General features: G+C 43.8%; 1 long non-coding RNA gene across 2 annotated transcripts in view; it reads right to left on the bottom strand.

Moving 5' to 3' along the window:
* The window catches only part of LOC144615918 (uncharacterized), a 30,686-nt gene extending 17,025 nt beyond the window's left edge, over nucleotides 1–13,661 (bottom strand). For both annotated transcript variants that reach the window (XR_013554632.2, XR_013554631.2), the window contains exons 1-3: nucleotides 12,393–13,661; nucleotides 2,824–4,957; nucleotides 2,084–2,227 (exon numbers count right to left, since the gene is read on the bottom strand). This is a non-coding gene — a long non-coding RNA (uncharacterized LOC144615918). The remainder of the gene's footprint in view (nucleotides 1–2,083; nucleotides 2,228–2,823; nucleotides 4,958–12,392) is intronic.
* Between the last annotated feature and the right edge of the window lie 5,326 nt (nucleotides 13,662–18,987).

Genomic DNA, 18,987 nt, shown 5'->3' with positions numbered 1-18,987 from the left:
TTAGAAGATAAATTGAGGGCATCACCCATCCTAGAGGCATAGGGATTTTTCAGCTACCTGTCTCAAATATTCGGTCATAAACTTTGTGGGGTTGAAAACAGGTAGCCCTGGGCTACCTGGGTAGCTCAGTTGGTACAGACTAAGGCTGTGGTCATGATCTCACGGTTTGTGAGTTCAAGGGCTGTGTTAGCCTCTAAGCTATCATTGTAGAATCTGCTTGGGATTCTCTTTCCCTCTCTCTCTGCCCCTCCCCTACTCATGCTCACTTTCTCTCTCTCCAAATAAATGGATAAACTAAAAAAAGAAAGAAAGAAAGAAAGAAAGAAAGAAAGAAAGAAAGAAAAGAAAAGAGAAAAAAGAAGAGAAGAGAAGAGAAGAGAAAAGAAAAGAAAAGAAAAGAAAAGAAAAGAAAAGAAAAAGAAAACAGGTAGCCCTAAACCCAAACCCAGATAATGCTTAAGCTGTTGGGGCCAGCAAGAGTGTTTTTGTTTGTTGGGGTTTTTTTGTTTGTTTGTTTTTGGTTTGTTTTAAGCCAAATGAAAATACATTTGGTAGGGGGCATTTTCTGTCTGGTTAGATCAGAGGCCATCACCCCCTCTTGTATTATAACTGTTCTGGTTTCTGAGTCTTGGATGTACTTGTATTGTCACTTCTGTCTTGCAGCAACCTTGTGGATGGGTGTCAATAGCCCATTTTACAGGTGAATAAACAAAAATCGGCTGTGTGATGAGCAGAGCCTGAGCGAGGTCTGAATGGAAATGAGACACATACCAAGTGCTTTGGGAAGTAGACAGTGTTGGGAGAAACGGTGATGGGGCCCTCTCTATCCCTGCACGAACTAAAACCCACATTCTTTTTTCTTCCCTTTTTTACAGAGACAGCTCAAGGAAGCATGATAAAATGAGGCCTAAGATAATATTTGGGGGGGGAAGTTTATTTTTTTATGGTCTGTTTGCATTAGACCGTCGGGCGAAGAGAGGCAGTTAAAGACTTGTCCCAAATGGCTGGGCTGGAGAAGCACACATCCAATGTCAATAGTTGGAAATACAAGTGTTTGGTTTCATTAAATTTCTTTTTTAAAAAACATGTCTTCTTTCCTTCTCCTGAGGCAATCCAAGGGAAGGAGATATGGAGCCGGAAAGAGACAGGGAGGAGGAGGGAGCAGCCAGGGCCAGGGAAGAATTGTCCAGAGGGCCTTGCTTCCCTCTGAGTGTGGTCAGCCAGCCCAGGACGCTGTCGGTCCTGACCAGGAGAAGTTTCCTGGAGTCATCCGCTGGTCCCAAGGACTGTTGCTAGTTGGGGGGTGGGGGTGGGGGTGGGCAGAGTGCCTGCATTTGTCTAACAGCACACTTTTAAAACAACAGAGCAAAAGCGAACAAATCGTCAAATTGGGGTCAGCTCTGGGAAAAACAACTCGAATTCTGTGTTGTCCCATGGACCCTTTCGGCAACAGCTGCCTCCTTTTCTTCCCCAAGGCAGAGGCCACATGCAACAGAGGAGGCCACAAGCAGAAGAAGGCAGGGTAAGAATGCAGGATCCAGCCTTCCTGCCCGTTAAAATCCCAGCTCTGATCCTTACTAACTGGTTTACTTGAGGCAAATTCCTTGTGCCTCAATTTCCTCATCTGCAAAATAGAGAAATCATAATACCTCCTGGCTGTCAAAAGGATTAAGTGGGAAAAATGCTTAGCATGTAGTAAGTGTTCAGTAAATGTTTATTGTTGTTATTCTATTATTTTTAGAGCTCTTGCTCTCCTTCCATTACATGCCACTCCCTGGCAATCCCACTGGATTTGTCCAAATAGATAAATGCACCCAGAAGAATGAAAACACAGGTTCTCTCACAGGGTATTTTGCATGCTGTCCACCAAGACCCTCTTTCTCAGGCAGTTTCCACACAGCTCCATGGACACCACACCCTTACACTTATCAACACACCCTAGTTCATATGGCACCGTCGACCTGGATTGCCCTCTTGCCCTCCATCCACCCAAATCTAGTTCAAGGCCTACATTGTAACAAAATGCTTTCTGTTTCAAGAAAACTGACCCAAGTACATACAAGAAGAAGGGAAATGTACTGACCATACAGTTGAAAAGTCCAGAGGGTAGGTCCGTCTTCAGGCACGGCTTGAACCAGGGTCTTGCAAGAAGTCACAAGCACCTGATGTTCACCTCTTGGTCTTGCTTCCTCTATGTTGGTGCCACCCGCAGACAGACTCTACACTTCTGGTGGCAAGAGATTTGCATTGCAAAGTGAACTGCAGGTTCAAGCCCAGTGAGAGAGAGAACGTTCCTCGCTCCTAACAGCCCCAGCACATGTTGCACGTGTGCAACATGTGCAACTGTCATTGGGTCCATTCCCTGGACCAATGGTAGGGTTGGGTGATGGGGGAGGAGTGTGATGCTCTCACCTGCAACCCAACTGACACTTCCCAGATTGATGAAGGGGAAGGGGGTTCTTCCCAGAAAGAGATGAGGATAGTCTCCAGAATAAGGGAAAATACACACAGGAAACCCAAAGCCCAGCAAATGCCCACCACACGCTCATGTCTTCCAAAACCCAGGCCCAACAATTCTAGCCAATTCTCTCCTCTGAAGTCCTGACCTGATTCTTCATACTGCCATTTATGTTGGCCACGTCTTTTGCTGGCATCCTTTGGTTATGAATAAGTCCTGCTACATCAGCTACTCTGTGAAACACTTTCATATGAAAACTGTTCTTGGGTCCTTCATTTGGCAATGAAGTGGTACCGCTCCCTTGTTCTGCACTGTTATGTCTCTCTTTCCGATCCTGAACTTCCCATCGTGTGCGTGTGTCTTACCTTTCTTTCAGACTGTAAACTCCTCCACAACAGAAAACTAGAATGCTTCTTGCCTAGCACCTTCTATATACTAATTGCTTCATCGATGTTGTTTGATTAGGAATTGAAGGACATTTCTTCTCTTATATCTTCTGTTGGTGGAATGCCAGTAGGTGCTAAATAATATTCTGGGAACCACAGATTTAGGAGGAACATTGAAGGTACTTTGGGCCTTGATCCAAGTAGCCCTAGAGCTGGCCCTCCTGGGGCTGGACTCCCCCTCAGCTAGACCCCCCTCAGCTGGACCAGCTGAGGCTATCCCAGGAGACAGGAGTACAGCCCTCAAACAAACAAAACAAACAAAAAACTTTATCTACTCTTTCATTCCTCAGGGAATAGAGATTAGGCAAGGGAGGTCCTTAGCAGGTAAATGATATAAATCCACAAAATAAGAGAAATACCAAAAGGGTGTTAAACCAGTTTGGACACTTCATTCAAAGCCTTTGCCATTACCAGCAATGATTACCTGGTGAAGCCCTGTCCAACCGGCAATCTCCGTTCCAGGCCTGAGACTCCTCTCTGGGACCTGGCTGGGGGCTCGATCCCAATGCAACCCAAGCTGAGCTCTGGGCAAGGCCCACAGGTCAAACAGCCTCCAGAGACACTAACCAGCCTTCAGCCAAGAGGGAGGAGAGCCAGGAGGCATGGGATGAAGCATCTCCAGTTCTCAATCCTCTCTACCAGATGGAGGGGGCTCCCTAGGCGGGCAAGAACTAGTGATCAGGTCAACATGGCTCCCTGACCCTCAGGAAACCTCCAGCAGATAACTGCCACCTGATACCAACAACACTCCTGCTGTCCACTGTGGGGGCTTAGGTGGATGGGACTGGGGTGCCAGGGCAGGGGCATAGTCTTACTTTCCTAGAGAAAGAAAGACAATGCATAGCAATTGAAGGGACTGTCAGAAGACTTTGGATTCTTGTGTCATCATTTTCTAGCTGCGTGACCCCAGGAAAGCTCTCCAGATCTGGGTGCACTAACCTTAGGAGGGGGTGGGGTTGGACGAGCCCCCTGCCTGCTCTAAGTTAGGGGCTGGTCAATTCTGATGGCATGCTATCACCTGTGCTGGCTAATCACCCACAGGCCACATCTCTAGGACGTTTGGTTTCCCAGTGGACAAGTAAGACTGAATCTGCACTCCAGCCTGTGCTCTGGGACAATAGGGCGGTGTGGCCCAGCAGCGAAGGGCGGGGCTCAGGAGCAGAGTTATGTAGTCGATTCCTAGCTCTGCCCCCTTTCCAGGCCTCCCCTCCCACTCTATAAAATGGGGATAACTCCTATCTTGTAGAGTTCTTATGAGCGCTCAGTGAGGTGATTTAGACAAAAGCTCTCAGAACAGTGCCTGGTACTTAGTGAGGGCAGGGTAAGGGCTCACTATTAGTGTTCAGGCATCCATAAAGCTCTTAAAAACCACCATCCAAGCTAATAAAAGGTCCAGGATGCAGTTTCCAAAGGCTTCCTCGCAGTGAAAGTCGAGCCTGGTGCAGACCTGGGGCCAGGAACAGATGGCCTTGACTGTTCGCTCCTTCCCTACCTCTGGCAGGTGAGAACTGGCCTCAGCCCCATGGCCTTGAGATAAGAGCTCCCCCCACCCCCAGCCTCCAGCTCCAGAGGATGGCTGGCGTCGTGCTGCTGACACTGACCGCTGCACTCCACCTTTGCACAGTGAGGCCTGGCAGGCCGGATGTGGCCTCCTTTCCCAGCGGGCTTGTGCCAGATGGCTTGATTACCATGGGGTGCATTTCAGGCCTCCTTGCTATTATCAGCTTCTCACTTTCAGCTGCTGGATCAGGGGCAGGATCCTTTCTTTCCTCCCTCTGCCCCATCACTGGGTGTTTGTTCTTGCAGCAGCCTGGACTGCCCAGGTGAGCCATGTCCTGTCCTAGAGAAGCCTCCTCCAGGCATGCCCGCACAGACCCACCTGGACATCGTCGCACCTCCCCTCTGCTGGAGTCCAACTCCTGCCTCCCAGGATCTATCTTGAGAGAGGGTTGGCAGGTGAGGAAGGAGCTAGGTCACAACCATCCAGTCCACGCCACCAGCATTTCAAGGTCACTGAAGAAAACATCTTTCCTGCCCACGGATGACCATCACACTGATTAGGATAAAAGAGGAGAAAATTATAAACAAGTAAGAAGCGAGGATTTACACCAGAGTCATACAAAATTTGCCTCCCGCTCTAGTTCTGTCCTCACGCAGCAACCCCCTCTCTGTGGTGCCCTACCCTCTCCCCCACCCCCCAGCCCTGACACTAAGCTCTTCCGGATCCTTCCCTCCTGATCATGGACCCCCCAAATGGACCCCCCCCGCCACACCCAGGTGGGTAAAACTTCCTTATGTGAGATGAATTCCTTAAGAGGGGGTGAGGGATGGGACTTCACCTTTGAATAAACAAACAAACAAAAAAATTCTTTCATCAAACAGCTCCAGGAGAAGCCTTTCCAGGGGGGAAGGGACAGTTCGGTAGCTAGTCCCTTTCCCTCCCCTGAAGTTTTTGTCCTCACTGGCACCCCTCTTTTGTTCTCATCACCACCAAGTCACCTTGTCTGCCTTGTTCTCCTGCCCAGGTGTGGGCTGCACCTCTTTCTGCCCCCCCCCCCCCCCACTTTTGCAGAGCTCAGACAGGCTGGAATTCTCTAAAAATAACCTCGCAGAAAAATCAACGAAATGAACAAAAGAACACAAACAGCTGAACAACAGATGTGCCTGCCCAGTGCAGGTACCTAATCCCAAAACAACCAGAGTCTCGCCACCCCTGGGCTGGCCAGGCTTGGGTCCCTGCCTGCCTACTTCCTGCCCCTGCCAGAAAAGACTCTCTCAGGTAAAGTTTTTTGACATCGTCCCTCCCTCCCCTTGCAGAAGTGGAGAAGAGAAAAGGCAGTGCAGCCAGCAGCTGGCCTTGTGTCCGAGCTAAGGTCAAAGGGAAGGTGGGCCCCTAGGTCCCCTAAATTGGAGCAGAATCCTGCTGGTGAAGCAGCCCCCCATTTGGTGTGACCTCTGGAGAGGGGAAGTGTCTAGAGAGGGGGACCCGGCTGGGGGAGGGGAGCTAGTGTGGCCACACTTGGAGCCAAGGCCAAGTTCTCGACATTGGGAGCGGGCACCTGGTTCCAGCTCTGCCTCCAGGACTCTGGCCATGCCCCATCTTTTCTGGGCCTCGGCTTCCCCGGTGGTCAAAGGAGGAAGTTGGAGGAGGTGACCTCCAATGTCTCTGTCACCTCTAGCACTTTTCCATTTGGCAAGTCTCCACCTTCAGCCACGGGTTCCAACTCCCAGAGACAACTCCAGTCCATCAAGATGAGTCTCGGGTGCAGTGCCTTGGTAAAGGCATCAGTTCCCAACCGTCCTGAAGGTTAACCCAGTACCGGAAACTGTCGGAGCCACTTAGCATGTGCGGATTCATTTCCTCCTCACACAAGCCCTGAGCAGGGAGGCCCTTGTATCCCTATTTCACAGATGAGAAATCTGAGGCACAAAAAGGTTAAGACCATCCCAGGGTGGTAAGCAAAAGGAAGGGCCTCAGGCAGTGTGTGTGGCTCCAAGGTCTGTGCTCTGTTCCCCCACATTCAGCTATTTTTCATAGGGAGTGACTACGATGGGTATAATAGGCTCAACATTTAAAAGGTGGAAACACAAATGTCCATCAACAGATAAGTGGATAAATAAAATGTAGTATATCCATATAATGAAACGACGTTGAGCCTTAACGAGGAATGGAATTCTGACACGTGCTACGACATGGATCAACCTTAAAGACATTGTGCTAAGTGAAATAAGCCAGTCACAAAAAGACAAATACTGTATGATTGCACCTACATGGAATATCCAGAATAGACAAATTCCTAGTCATGGAGAACAGATGAGAGGTTGCTGGGGGCTGAGGTAAGGGGAGAATGGGTAGTTATTGCTTAATGCTCAAACAGAGTTTCTGCAGGGGATGATGGGAAAGTTCTAGAAATGGAGAGTGGAGATGATTGCACAACATTATAAATGTGCTTAATGCCACTAAATTGTGTTCTTGAAAATGGTTTAAGATGGTAAATGCTGTGTTCTGTTAAAAATAACTTTAAAAAATATCTGTAACAGGATAGGTATCACTTATTGAGCACCTACTGTGCTACGTGCTTTACGCGTCACCTCGTTTTACCTTTACAACAACCCTGAGGGAGGCTGTGGTGTCATTCCACCTAATTTATAGGCAAGGAGACCAAGATTCAGAGGACAAATTCGCCAAGGACAAAGACAAGGACCCACAAGTGGTAAGTGACAGAGCTGATACGTAAACCCAGCTAATGCTGAAAGCAAACTTGGAGAAGAGGGTAGGGAAATCTGAGAAGGCCAGAACAAGCTGGGGCGAACCAGGGTGTGGGGCCGCTCACACCCCTACCTGTCCTTGCCAGGTTCCACATAGTCCACATTTGCACTTGGTCACATCCCCCCCGCCCCCCACCACTTACATTCTTCCCTGTTTCACAGCCAACCAACACCTTCCTGCCTCGCCCTTCCACTCACATCACTAGCTCTGCCTGTGTTCGTCCAGGACACCTCCCCACCCACCCTCTGCACAGGAGGACAGCCTGTCTGGGTTTGAGGTGGGAGGAGGGCTCAGAGTCCATGAGCCTAAATCTGTTCTGAGGGAGAGAGAGGCCCAGGTCTCTCCTAAAGGTGACTGCCGAGCAAGCAGCAACTTGTCAGGGCGGCAGGGGGAGGGTGGGGGAGGGAGGGGGTTGTCCCCACCAGGGACAGGGGCAGCTGGCTGGCCACTGTCCCTGGAAGAACCTCAGGAAGGCTGGGCAGGCAACTCCATGGGGTGCCAGGTCTGGTGGGTGACTAGTTTAACTCAGTCTCAGGTGACCTCCCATGTGAGCACAGTCAGGGCAGTGAGTTTCTTTTGCCTTTTAAATAACAAACTGTCCACTGCCCCTGAAACACAAGGCATTCTGCATTCAGGTCACCCAAGAAAGCCAAGCATGCCCACATCCAGGCCACTGCACTCATGCCCACTTGTCGCCTCCTGAGACGTTAGCCTAGCCTCCAAGGTCACATGCGAGCACAAAGCATCCTTAGAAACTCCTCACACGGAAGGGCTCAGCAAGAGTCACCGGATGCTGCAGGTTGTGATTGCGGGGTTTGGATGGGTTTTCTCTGTGTGTGCCCCATACCCCCCGGGATATTTTCCTGGCAATTCTGTTCCCCCAGGCCCTGCAGTCAGCCACTGACTGTAAATCCCCAGAAGATGTACACCGATGAGCTGTGATTCCTTTCAGGGGACCCTGAACAGCTAACACTGCCCCAACGAGTGAAATCCACAGGATTCCAGACCTCGGAAAGATTTTAAAGCAGATGAGGCTTCCCAAACACATCTTTAATCATATCCAGGAAGGGTGGCCTCTGCCAGCTGGCAGATTTAAAGCATAGGCTCCCACGCTCTTGGGAAAAGCATCACGGCTCAGAGTCATCAGAGGACTTTGGCATCAAAACGCTAGGCTCTGACTCGACTCTGCCATTACCCAGTTCTGTGATCTTGAGCCAGTGTGGCTGAATTTTCTTCCTTTATAAACTGGAGACAGTGATAGTACCTACCTTCGGACACTGAAGAGAATTAAATGGGATGCAGCACATCAAGTACTTAGGACAGTGCTCAGTCCCAAAGTCCTACTCAAGAAATATTAGCTGTCCTTATTGCGCAGACAGACATTGGCAGCCAACCATGGTACCTTTCCCAAAAAACCAGACTCCGTCTCAGACTCCTCAGTGCAGCCCGGCAGGTAGCCACCACCTGCTACTGGCTATTGGCCAAGGATAGCATCTAAGACAAAATCTGTTTGTCATCATTGTCCCACTTTTTTCTTTACCTGACAAGTAATGCACTTCCCCAGTCTCCAAGTTGGGACCCCCCCCTACTTCTCCACCCTTGTCTCCATTATGCCGGTGCTAGGCCACCCTCCTCACACGTGCACTCTAGACCCCAAACTGATCTGTGATTTCCCCCACACACAATTTTAAACAGCTTTTAGGGTACCTGGGTGGCTCAGTCGGTTAAGTGTCGGACTTCAGCTCAGGTCATGATATCATGGTCCACAAGTTTGAGCCCCACGTTGGGCTCTGTGCTGACAGCTCAGAGCCTGGAGCCTGCTTCCGATTCTGTGTCTCCCTCTCTCTCTGCCCCTCCCTGGCTTGTGCTCTGTCTCTCAAAAATAAATAAACATTTAAAAAAATTAAAAAAAAATTAAACCGCTCTATTGAGATATAATCCATATTCTATACAGTTCACTATACAATTTGAAGTGCACAATTCAATGCCTTTTTGTATATTCTGAGCTATGCATACATCACCACAATCCATTTTAGCATGTTTTCATTACCTCTCCTGAAAATTCCCACACTTCTTTTTTTTTGTGTTTATTCATTTTTGAAAGACAGAGAGACAGAGCACAAGCAGGGGTGGGGCAGAGAGAGAGGGGGACACAGAATCTGAAGCAGGCTCCAGGCTCTGAGCTGTCAGCACAGAGCCCGACGTGGGGCTTGAACCTCACGAACCTGAGCCAAAGTCAGATGCTCAACCGACTGAGCCACCCAGGTACCCCTGAAAATCCCCACACTTCTTATCCATCACCTTCCCTCTGCCCTCCAGCCCTAGGCAACAACTTATCTACTTTTTGTCTCTACAGATTTGCCTGTTCTGGACATTTGATATAAATGGAATCATACACTATGTGGTCCTTTGTGACTGGCTTTTCACTTAGCATGATTTTTTCAAGTTCCATCCACACTGGAGCATGCATTGGTAATTCATTCCTTTTTATTGCTGAGTAATACTCCATTGTACAAATATAACATTTTATTTATTGATTTGTCAGTTGATGTACATTGGGGTCATTTCTACTTTATGACCATTATGAATAATGCTGCTGTAAACATTTATGTAAAAGTTTTCGTGCGGACACATATTTTCACTTCTCACTACATACCTAGGAGTGGAATTGTTGGGTCATGTGGTAACTCTATGTTTAACCACTTGAAGAACTGCCAGAATGTTTTCCAAAGTAGCTATACTATTTTATTTATTTTTTTAATTTTTTTAAACATTTATTTATTTTTGAGACAGAGAGAGACAGAGCATGAACAGGGGAGGGGCAGAGAGAGAGGGAGACACAGAATATGAAACAGGCTCCAGGCTCTGAGCTGTCAGCACAGAGCCCGACACGGAGCTCGAACCCACGGACCGTGAGATCATGACCTGAGCCGAAGTCGGACGCTTAACCGACCAAGCCACCCAGGCGCCCCAAAAGTAGCTATACTATTTCAAATTTCCACCAGCAGCACATGAGGATTTGATTTCTTCATATCCTTGCCAACACTTGTAATTATCTGTGTTTTTTCATTAAAGCTATCCTAGATGGTATGAAATGATATCTCATTGTGGTTTTGATTTGCATTTCCTGATGGCTAATGACGTTGAGCATCTTTTCACGTGCTTATAATCATTGGTATATATATAAATTTAAGTCTTTTTAATTTCTTTCAATAATATTTTGTAGTTTTCAGAGCATAGATTTTGCACTTCTTTTGTCATATTTATTCCTAAGTATTTTATTTCTTCAATGTTATTGTAAGTGGAGTTTTTTTCTTATTTTCAGTTTACTTACTATTACTGTATAGAAATAAAATTGATTTTTGTATATTTTTCATGTATCCTGCAACTTTGCTAACTCATTTGTTAGAACTAATAGTTATTTCATGGGTTATTTAGGGTTTTCTCTTTTTTTTTCAAGTTTATTTAGGGTTTTCTCTATACGAATCATGTTGTCTGCTTCCTTTCTAATGTTGATGCCTTTTTTTTCTCTTTGCCTGATTTCCCTGGCTAGGATGTTTTGCAAAATGTTGGATATAGGTGGTGAGAGTAGATATCCTTGTCTTATTCTTAATCTTAGGAGGTTGCACTCAGTCTCTTACCATTAAGTATGTTAAATGTGGACATTTGTAGATGCTTTTTATCAGATTGAGGAAGTTCCCTTCTATCCCTGGTTTCTTGGGTATCTTAGTCATGAAGAGGGGTTAAATTTTGTCAAATGCCTTTTCTCTGTCTATTGAGATGCTCATAAAGTTTTTCCCTTTATTCTGTTGACGTGCTGTATTACATTAACTGATTTTCAGATGTTAAACCAACCTTGTGTTTCTGGGGTAAATCCTACTTGGTCATGATGTGTAATCCTTTTTATATATTGCTGGATTTGATTTGCTAGTATTTTGTTCAGTCTTTGCATTTGTATTCCGAAGACATGTTGGTCTGAGTGTTCTTTTCTCATAATGTTTTTGTCTGGTTTTGGTATCATGGTAACACTGGCTTCTTAGAATGAGTTGGGAAGTGTTTCATCCTCTTCTATTTTTAGAAGAGTTTGTGAAGAATTGGTATTAGTTTTTTAAATATGTGATAGAATTCACCAGGGAAGCCATCTGATCGAGGGATTTTCTTTTGGGGAAGTTTTAAAATTACTAATTCAATCTCTTTACTTGTTTTAGGTCTATTCAGATTTTTTATTCTTCTTGAGTCAGTTTTGATAGTTTGTGTCTTTCTAGGGATTTATCAATTCAATTAAGTCATCTACTATGTTGTTATGTCATTGTTCATAATGCTACCTTATATCCTTTTTTTTTCTGTACAGCCCATAATATCACTTCTTTAATTTCTGATCTTAGTATTCTGAGCCTTCTCGTTTTAATTTTGATCAGTCTAGATAAAAAGACATGTCAATTTTGTTTATCTTTTTAAAGAGACAACTTTTACTTTTGTTGATTTTCTCTGTTGTCTTTCTATCCTCTGTTTCATTAGCCTATGTTCTAATCTTAACATTTCCTTCCTTCTGTTTGCTTTGGGTTTAATTTGCTCTTTTTTTTCCAGTGTCTTAAGGTGCAAATTTGGGATGCTTATTTGAGGTCTTTCTTCTTTTACACTGGAAGCCTTTATAGCTATAAAATTCCCTCTAAGCATACTGTTTCATTTTTTACTCATCCCAAAGTATCTTCTGATTTCCCTTGCAATTTCTTCTTTGATCCACTGGTTATTTAATAGTGTGTTATTTAATTTCTGCATATTTGTGAATTTCCCCATTTTTTTCCTGTTATTAATTTCTAATGTCATGCTATTGTAATCAGAGAATATACTTTGTATGATTTCAATCCTTTTAAACTTATTGGGCTTTGTTTTAAGGCCTAATATATGGTCTATCCTGGAGAATGTTCCACGTATGCTTAAGAAGAGTATGTATTCTGCTGTTGTTTAGCAAAGTGTTCTGTAGACATCTGTTACTTATGCACATTTTATCTCTTCTCATTAATTCCCACTCCTAGAATACCTTTCTCCTTTATCTCCACAGAGCTAAAGTATATGTATTACTTAAGCCCTAGAGCAAATCTTACGTCCAATGCTTTGTAACTGCTTTGGAAAACTGAAAATAAAGAAAATATATGCACTCATTACCTAATGCTGAATAACAAATTATTGCAAAGCTCAGCGGCTTTAAACAACTTACATTTGTTATTGCAGTTTCTGTGGGTCAGGCATCCAGGAGCAGCATGGCTGGAATCCATCTGAATCAGTCTCTCTCATAAAGTGGCAGTCAAACTGTCAGCCACAGCTTGCCATCATCTCAAGGCTTGTCTAGAGGATGCTTCTGAGATCACTCATGTGGCTATTGGCAGTCCTCAGTTTCTCGCTATCAGCTGGAAACTGCAGTTTCTTGACACACAAGCCTCTCCACAACATGGCAGCTTGCTTCTCCTAGAGCAAGTGATCCAAGAGAGAGCCAGAAAACAAACAAAAAACACCCAGGACAGAAGCCATAGTCTTTTACAACCTAATCCCTGAAGTGAGATTCTGCCATTTGCTACCAATTACACAGACAAACTCTGTGACAGAGTAGCAGGGGACTATGTGAGGGGGTAAATACAAGGACATGGGGATCATTGGAGGCTATTCTGCAGGCTGGCTGCTGGAGCTTACAAATGATTTGTTTGAAGTAGCACAACACTGATACCTAAATCTAGTTAACCACAGCGCACAAAAAAATAAAACTAACAGCCAACCTCACAAATGAATACTGAGGCAAAATTTCTAAATAAATTGTTTATAACCAGATTCATGTGGCACATGTGAAGAATAATACCCATACATAAGTGATATTTATTCTGGGAATGCAAGGATGGTTTAATATTAGAAAATCCATTAATGTGTTTCACTATATTAAAAAAATCTACAGAGAAAAATTAAGTGATTATTTGTATACATGCTGAAAAGGCATTTAATAAAATTCAACACTCATTCTAGATTAAAGAAAAAAAGTCTTTTTAAAAATGTTTATTTATTTTGAGAGAGAGAGAGACAGAGCATGAGCTTGGGGGAGGGGCAGAGAGAGAGGGAGACACAGAATCTGAAGCAGGCTCCAGGCTCTGAACTGTTAGCACAGAGCCTGCAGCTCGAACTCACAAACTGTGAGATCATGACCTGAGCTGAAGTGGGATGCTTAACCGACTGAGCCACCCAGGTGCCCCAAGAAAAAAAGTCTTAATAAAAGAGGAATAGACAAAATTCTTTTTTTAGCATGATAAAATATATCTTTCCCAAAAGTCAGCATCTTTTCTAAAAGGAAAATACTAAAAGCAGTTCCATTAAAGTTAGAAAAAAAGACAAGCATGCCCATTAGCATCACTCTTTAAAAAGCTCTGCAGATATGAGCCGATCCAAGTAGGCAAGAAGTTAGGATTAGGAAAAAAAGTTAGAGGTGTAAAATATGAAAATAAGAGGCAAAATTATCACAATTTATAGACCTATCATGGTTATAGTGTATAATTATTATGATTATATATCTGGAAAACCTAAGAGAACTTAATTGCAAACAAGAGAAAAGAGTAATGAGCCTGTTACAAAATTAATATGTAGTAAACAATAGCCTTTCTACATCTAAATATCACTCAGAAGACACAGTGGAAGAATTTCCAACAGCAACTAAAGTACAAAACGGTTTGGAATAATTCTCAAAATTTGCAAGAAACATATAAAGAAAACCTTAACATGCGTGTAGAGTGGATAGTAACTATAGTTATGGTGGTGTGAGCATTGTGTAATGTATAGAATTGTCAAATCACTATGCTATACTCCTGAAACTAATATAAGGTTGTGTGCCAACTATAATTAAATAATAAAAAAATTTTAAGCACTTTAACATAAAAAGGGACCTGAGAAAATGCAGAGGTAGACCATGTTCTTAGAGAGAAAGACTCATCACTGCAAAAATGTCAATTCTTTAATCAGTTACTTTATAAATCTAGCACTCTCTCAATAATGATGTCTACAGGACAATTTTTTTTTTTTTGGTGTAGACCTAGAAAAGCTGATTCTAAAAATAAACAATTTTTAAACAAATAAACAATACCTATGAAACTTGGGGAAAGAAGAAGAATGAGCAAGCTTTGGGGTAAGAATTAAGAAGCCAAGGCTCTAGGCCAAGCTCTGCCCTAACAAACTGAAGGACCATTCATCATTTCTGTTGGAGCTTCAGGTTTCTCATCAGCAAAGTGAGGCACCCAGGCTAGAGGCTGTCTAACCTTCCTTTCAGTTCTAGAATTTTCTCATCGATTCTGTTGTAAGACTGTTAGTTCAAATACTTCAGACTTGGATAGAGCCATGTCTATTCCAAGCAAGTCCAGGGCACCTAAAAGTGTGTTTGGCTAAGTACGTGAATTTCTGGGGGTACTAGCGACGTCCTTTGCCAAACAGTGGTCCTATTCTTACCCTTACCCTCATGCTGTCTCTCATATTGCTCCATGGGATTTAGTCAGTTGATGTGACCTCTCCATTACCTGCCCCACGAGGAAGTAAGCATTGTATTTGGGACTTAGTGCCATACCTCTCTGATCTTTCCTTAGGAACCAATTTGAATAGGAGAAGGGAGAGGATGGGGAGAACAGAGACTCTACAGGAGGGTGAACTACCCAGGGCAAAGGAAAGAGAAAGTGGAGATGCAGAACACTGCAGACACCTTAGCCCCAGAGAGGCCATACAGAGAACCCAGAAGAAGGTGCAAGAACTATTCCCAGATTATAGCAGAATTAAATGAATCAATATCTTTACCAGTGAAACAAGTGCATTATAGACTGAGTTCAATATTTGTCGCTTTGACAATAGCTAAAGTATGGAAAGAGCCCAAATGTCCATCAACTGATGAATAGATAAAGAAGATGTGGTATGTATATAAAATGGAATACTACTCAGAGATGAAAAAGAATGAAATCTTGCCATTTGCAACAACGTGGAAGGAACTAGATGGTATTATGCTAAGAAAATAGTCAGAGAAAGACAAATATACGATCTCACTCCTCTGTGGAATTTAAGATATAAAACAGATGAACATAAAGGGAAGCAAAAATAACATAAAAACACGGAGGGGGACAAAACATAAGAGATTCTTAAATACAGGGAACAAACTGAGGGTTGCTGTTAGGGTGTTGGATGGGAGGATGGGCTAAATGGGCGAGTGGCATTAAGGAGGACACTTGTTGGGATGAGCACTGGGTGTTATATGTAAGTGATGAATCACTGAATTCTATTCCTGACATCATTATTCCACTATATGTTAACTAACGTGATTTTAAATTAAAAAAAAAATTTGTTGCTTTGAACAGAGCAGAATGTTTTGCCCAAGGAGAAAAGGAAAACTTCCTCTACTCTCCTCTACCCAGTCCTGAAGGAGAGGGAAGATGATGCAAGGCATGTGCCAAAATCCAGAGAAGGCACAGGAGAAGGAGGTGGGGATGGCCAGAGAGCAGTGAGGAATCGTTCACTTGAGAAAAGGGGGAGAGAGGAATTGGGGAGAAAAGATGCTAGGCTGGGCTGGCAAGCACCATGGAAGGTTCTGCAGGTGGATTTCCATGCAGCAGGTCAGACAATTCTCCCTACGGAGGGTGGCGTGATTTCCCAGTTCCAGGCCCCTATATGGAAGCTTTGAAGGTAACATTCTGGGGGACTGGGATAGTTCTCTACGATATAACAGGGCACCAGGAGAGCCTGCAATCTGACCACATCTAAATGTTCTTTATCTGCCCCAGTGTCCAGGCTTGAATTCAGGTCAACTCAAGTATTTACCAAACTCCTACCATGAGTCCAACCTCACACTTAGGGCTGTGGTGAACAGAAGGGAAGCCAGAGGAGGGTCCTTGCTGTTAAGGTGTTTATAGCTGGGAAAATGAGAATTCCATATTGGAAAGTGGTATTCTTCATATAATTCACCCACGTCTGGAATTAAATATAAAAATGAGTGGAACAGTGAGTGAGTTAGGAGCTCAGAGGGAACAGAGGACAGTGGGCTGGTGGCCAGGAATGACTTTACAGAGAAGGTAGAACTTGACCCCAGTATTCATCTACGAGTACAAGGTCCCTCTTCTTTTCTCCATGCCCCAGGCTACGAGAGGACTAAGCCAGAGGCCCGGGGGTGCAAGAAACAGCTTCTTTTCTGAGAGGTGAGGCTTTAAGTGAGAACTTTCTCTGGTCCTATCTTTTTCAGTGCTGTTTGTTTGAAAAGGGAGTAGATTTTCCTGTTACAACAGCCAAAAAAACAAAATAAATCAGGAAAGGAACGGCAAGTGTGGACCTGGAAATGAAGTTAAAATATCTAGGCTTAGTGAAGACACCACAAAATGGTTTTCTCCTCAAAGTGGCACTCAACTTAGACTAGACTGCTCTAATGGATCTGGGGACATATTCTTCTCCCTGACAACACTCCACCCACCCCTCTTCCCACCCCATTTCCTCCAAAAGCCTTTTGCAGATGGTGCCTCTCAGTTCCCAGAACCAGTCTGGAGCAGTGATTAAAAAGATCAAAATTCCGGGAACCAGTTTTTTGTTTTTTTTTTTCTTGGCTACCTTGGCAAATGCTTAAGCTACACTAAGATGCAGTGAATCACTTAAAAGTGACAATCGTGATGCTGGAGAAAAATTAAGAATTCCACTAGGCATAGGGCCAGTCCACAAAAAATGTGGTTGTTGGGGAAAGAACAGGATTCTGTGAACACACGTTTGGGGAACCCCCCCCCCCCGCCTTACCCATAGGGGCTCAGACCTCACTGTTGCCTCACTGGGTCTCTTCTTCCTTTTTCCATTCACATGGACAAGAACCATCTGCATGACTACCAGTTCTCTGTATATTACAGGGTTGTAATACAGTCTAGAAAAAAAGAAATAATGAAAGATTCAGGACCTCAGTGGATCCGATAATCCTGAAGAGTCCTCTGTACAACACCCCACATTCCACTAAAAGGACACCCCGTACTCTTTTGCCCATTTTTGTCTTCCACAATTTTTCCCGACGCTCAAGAGGCTCTCCCAGGATGCAGAGGGAGAAGACAAGGAGATTAAAACAACAAGTGAGAATATAATAGGTATAAAAGACAGATGACAGAAACCAAACTTATGAATTATAGGTGACTTGAAGAAGAAGCTGATCAAAGTAGTGACCCCCCAAAAAAGTTTATAAACTGAAAAGACGCGTGCATTCCAGCCGGTTTTAGTTTTCCAGGGCACCTGTAACACAGCACCACAAACCGGGTGGCTGAAAACAACACTAATTTTCTCTCACACAGTTTTGGAGGCTAGAAGTCCAAAGCCAGTATGTCAGCAGGACTATGCCCCCTCCAAAGGTTCTAGGGAAAAACCTCGCTTTTTCTAGCTTCTGGTGGCCCCAGGTGAACCTTGACTTGTGGCAGGGTAACTCCAACCTCAGCCTCTGTCTTTACTTGGTTTTCCTCTCTGTATGTTCAATGTGTTCTTACCTTATAAGGACACCAATTATTGGATTGAGGGTGCCCTAAATCCAGGATGATTTCATTTGTAGCCACTTGTATCTTTAGAGACCTTATTTCCAAGTCAGGTCACATTCTGATATTCCAAGTAGATGCAAATTTTGAGGGGACATTATGTAATCAACTGCACAGAAAAAAATCAACAAAGACAGCAATAAATAGACCTATCTTGGCAAGAATCTAGAAATAGAAGGACAAAGACAAAAAAATCCTACAAGCAATGCAAAGTTATTACAATCAAATGATGAAAAATCAGACAGTCTTCTTCAAGCCTCTCAACAATAGCAAGAAATGACAAAGAAAAATGAGATAACATCTCCAAAGTTTTAAGAGAAACACACTTTAACTTAGCCAAATTGCAATTTTATCATTCATATATGAAATTTTCAGAGAAACCATTCTCAGATATTCTCGGAAACATCTTTCCTGAGAAAACTGCTTTAAGATCCACTCCAACCAACAGAGAGGTGAAGTAAAATGAGCCAAAGAATCGGTAGGCTATAATCTGAAGGAGTGTTGGCAGGCATTGAAGATATTTAAGCATATGAATGAGGTTAAATGATTAACGTAAATATAGCTTCAAAACATGTAAACAGCAATTAGGTTTTAAAGAGAATATGGTGTAACATGTCCATAATTTAATAGTAATACATTGGTTCCCCATATCTCAGATCACACAACACACACACAGAAGAAATAGATGGGAAAAGGTAGAAGGAAGTAAAACAATGTGAATTTCATCCTATTACACATGGATATTCAGTATTTTAAAAAATTCTTAATGCTGGCATTTAGAAGAAATATGGATTCAAGTATTTTATGGCTAGATTTATAATTCATAAAATGATCTGTGTGTGTTTGTGTGTGTGTCAGAGACAGAGAGAGCATGCACACAAGAGAGCAGCTAGTTCCCTCCCTTTTTATTGGATAGGAGGTCATTTCCTCCCCAGCGTTATTGATGTATAATTGACAATTTTAAGGTGTACAACCTGATGATCTGGTGTATGAATGCATTGTTAACTAATCACCACATTCAGGCTAATTAACAAATCCATCAACTCACACAGTTACCAGTTCCTTTCCTCCCCTCTCCTCTCCTCTCCTCTTTGTGTGTGTGTGTGTGTGTGTGTGTGTGTGTGTGTGTGTGAGAGAGAGAGAGAGAGAGAGAGAGAGAACACTTAAGCTCTATCTTCTTAGCTAATTTCAGTAGGATACAGTATTATTAACTATAGCCACCATGCTGGACATCAGATCCCCAGAGCTTATCCACCTTGC

The sequence above is a fragment of the Panthera onca genome, chromosome A3, assembly GCF_046562875.1.
Source record: "Panthera onca isolate mPanOnc1 chromosome A3, mPanOnc1 haplotype 2, whole genome shotgun sequence".
NCBI classification, from domain to species: Eukaryota; Metazoa; Chordata; class Mammalia; order Carnivora; family Felidae; genus Panthera; species Panthera onca.
Note: the sequence above shows the minus strand (reverse complement) of the source record. Positions and strands in the feature narration are given on the sequence as shown.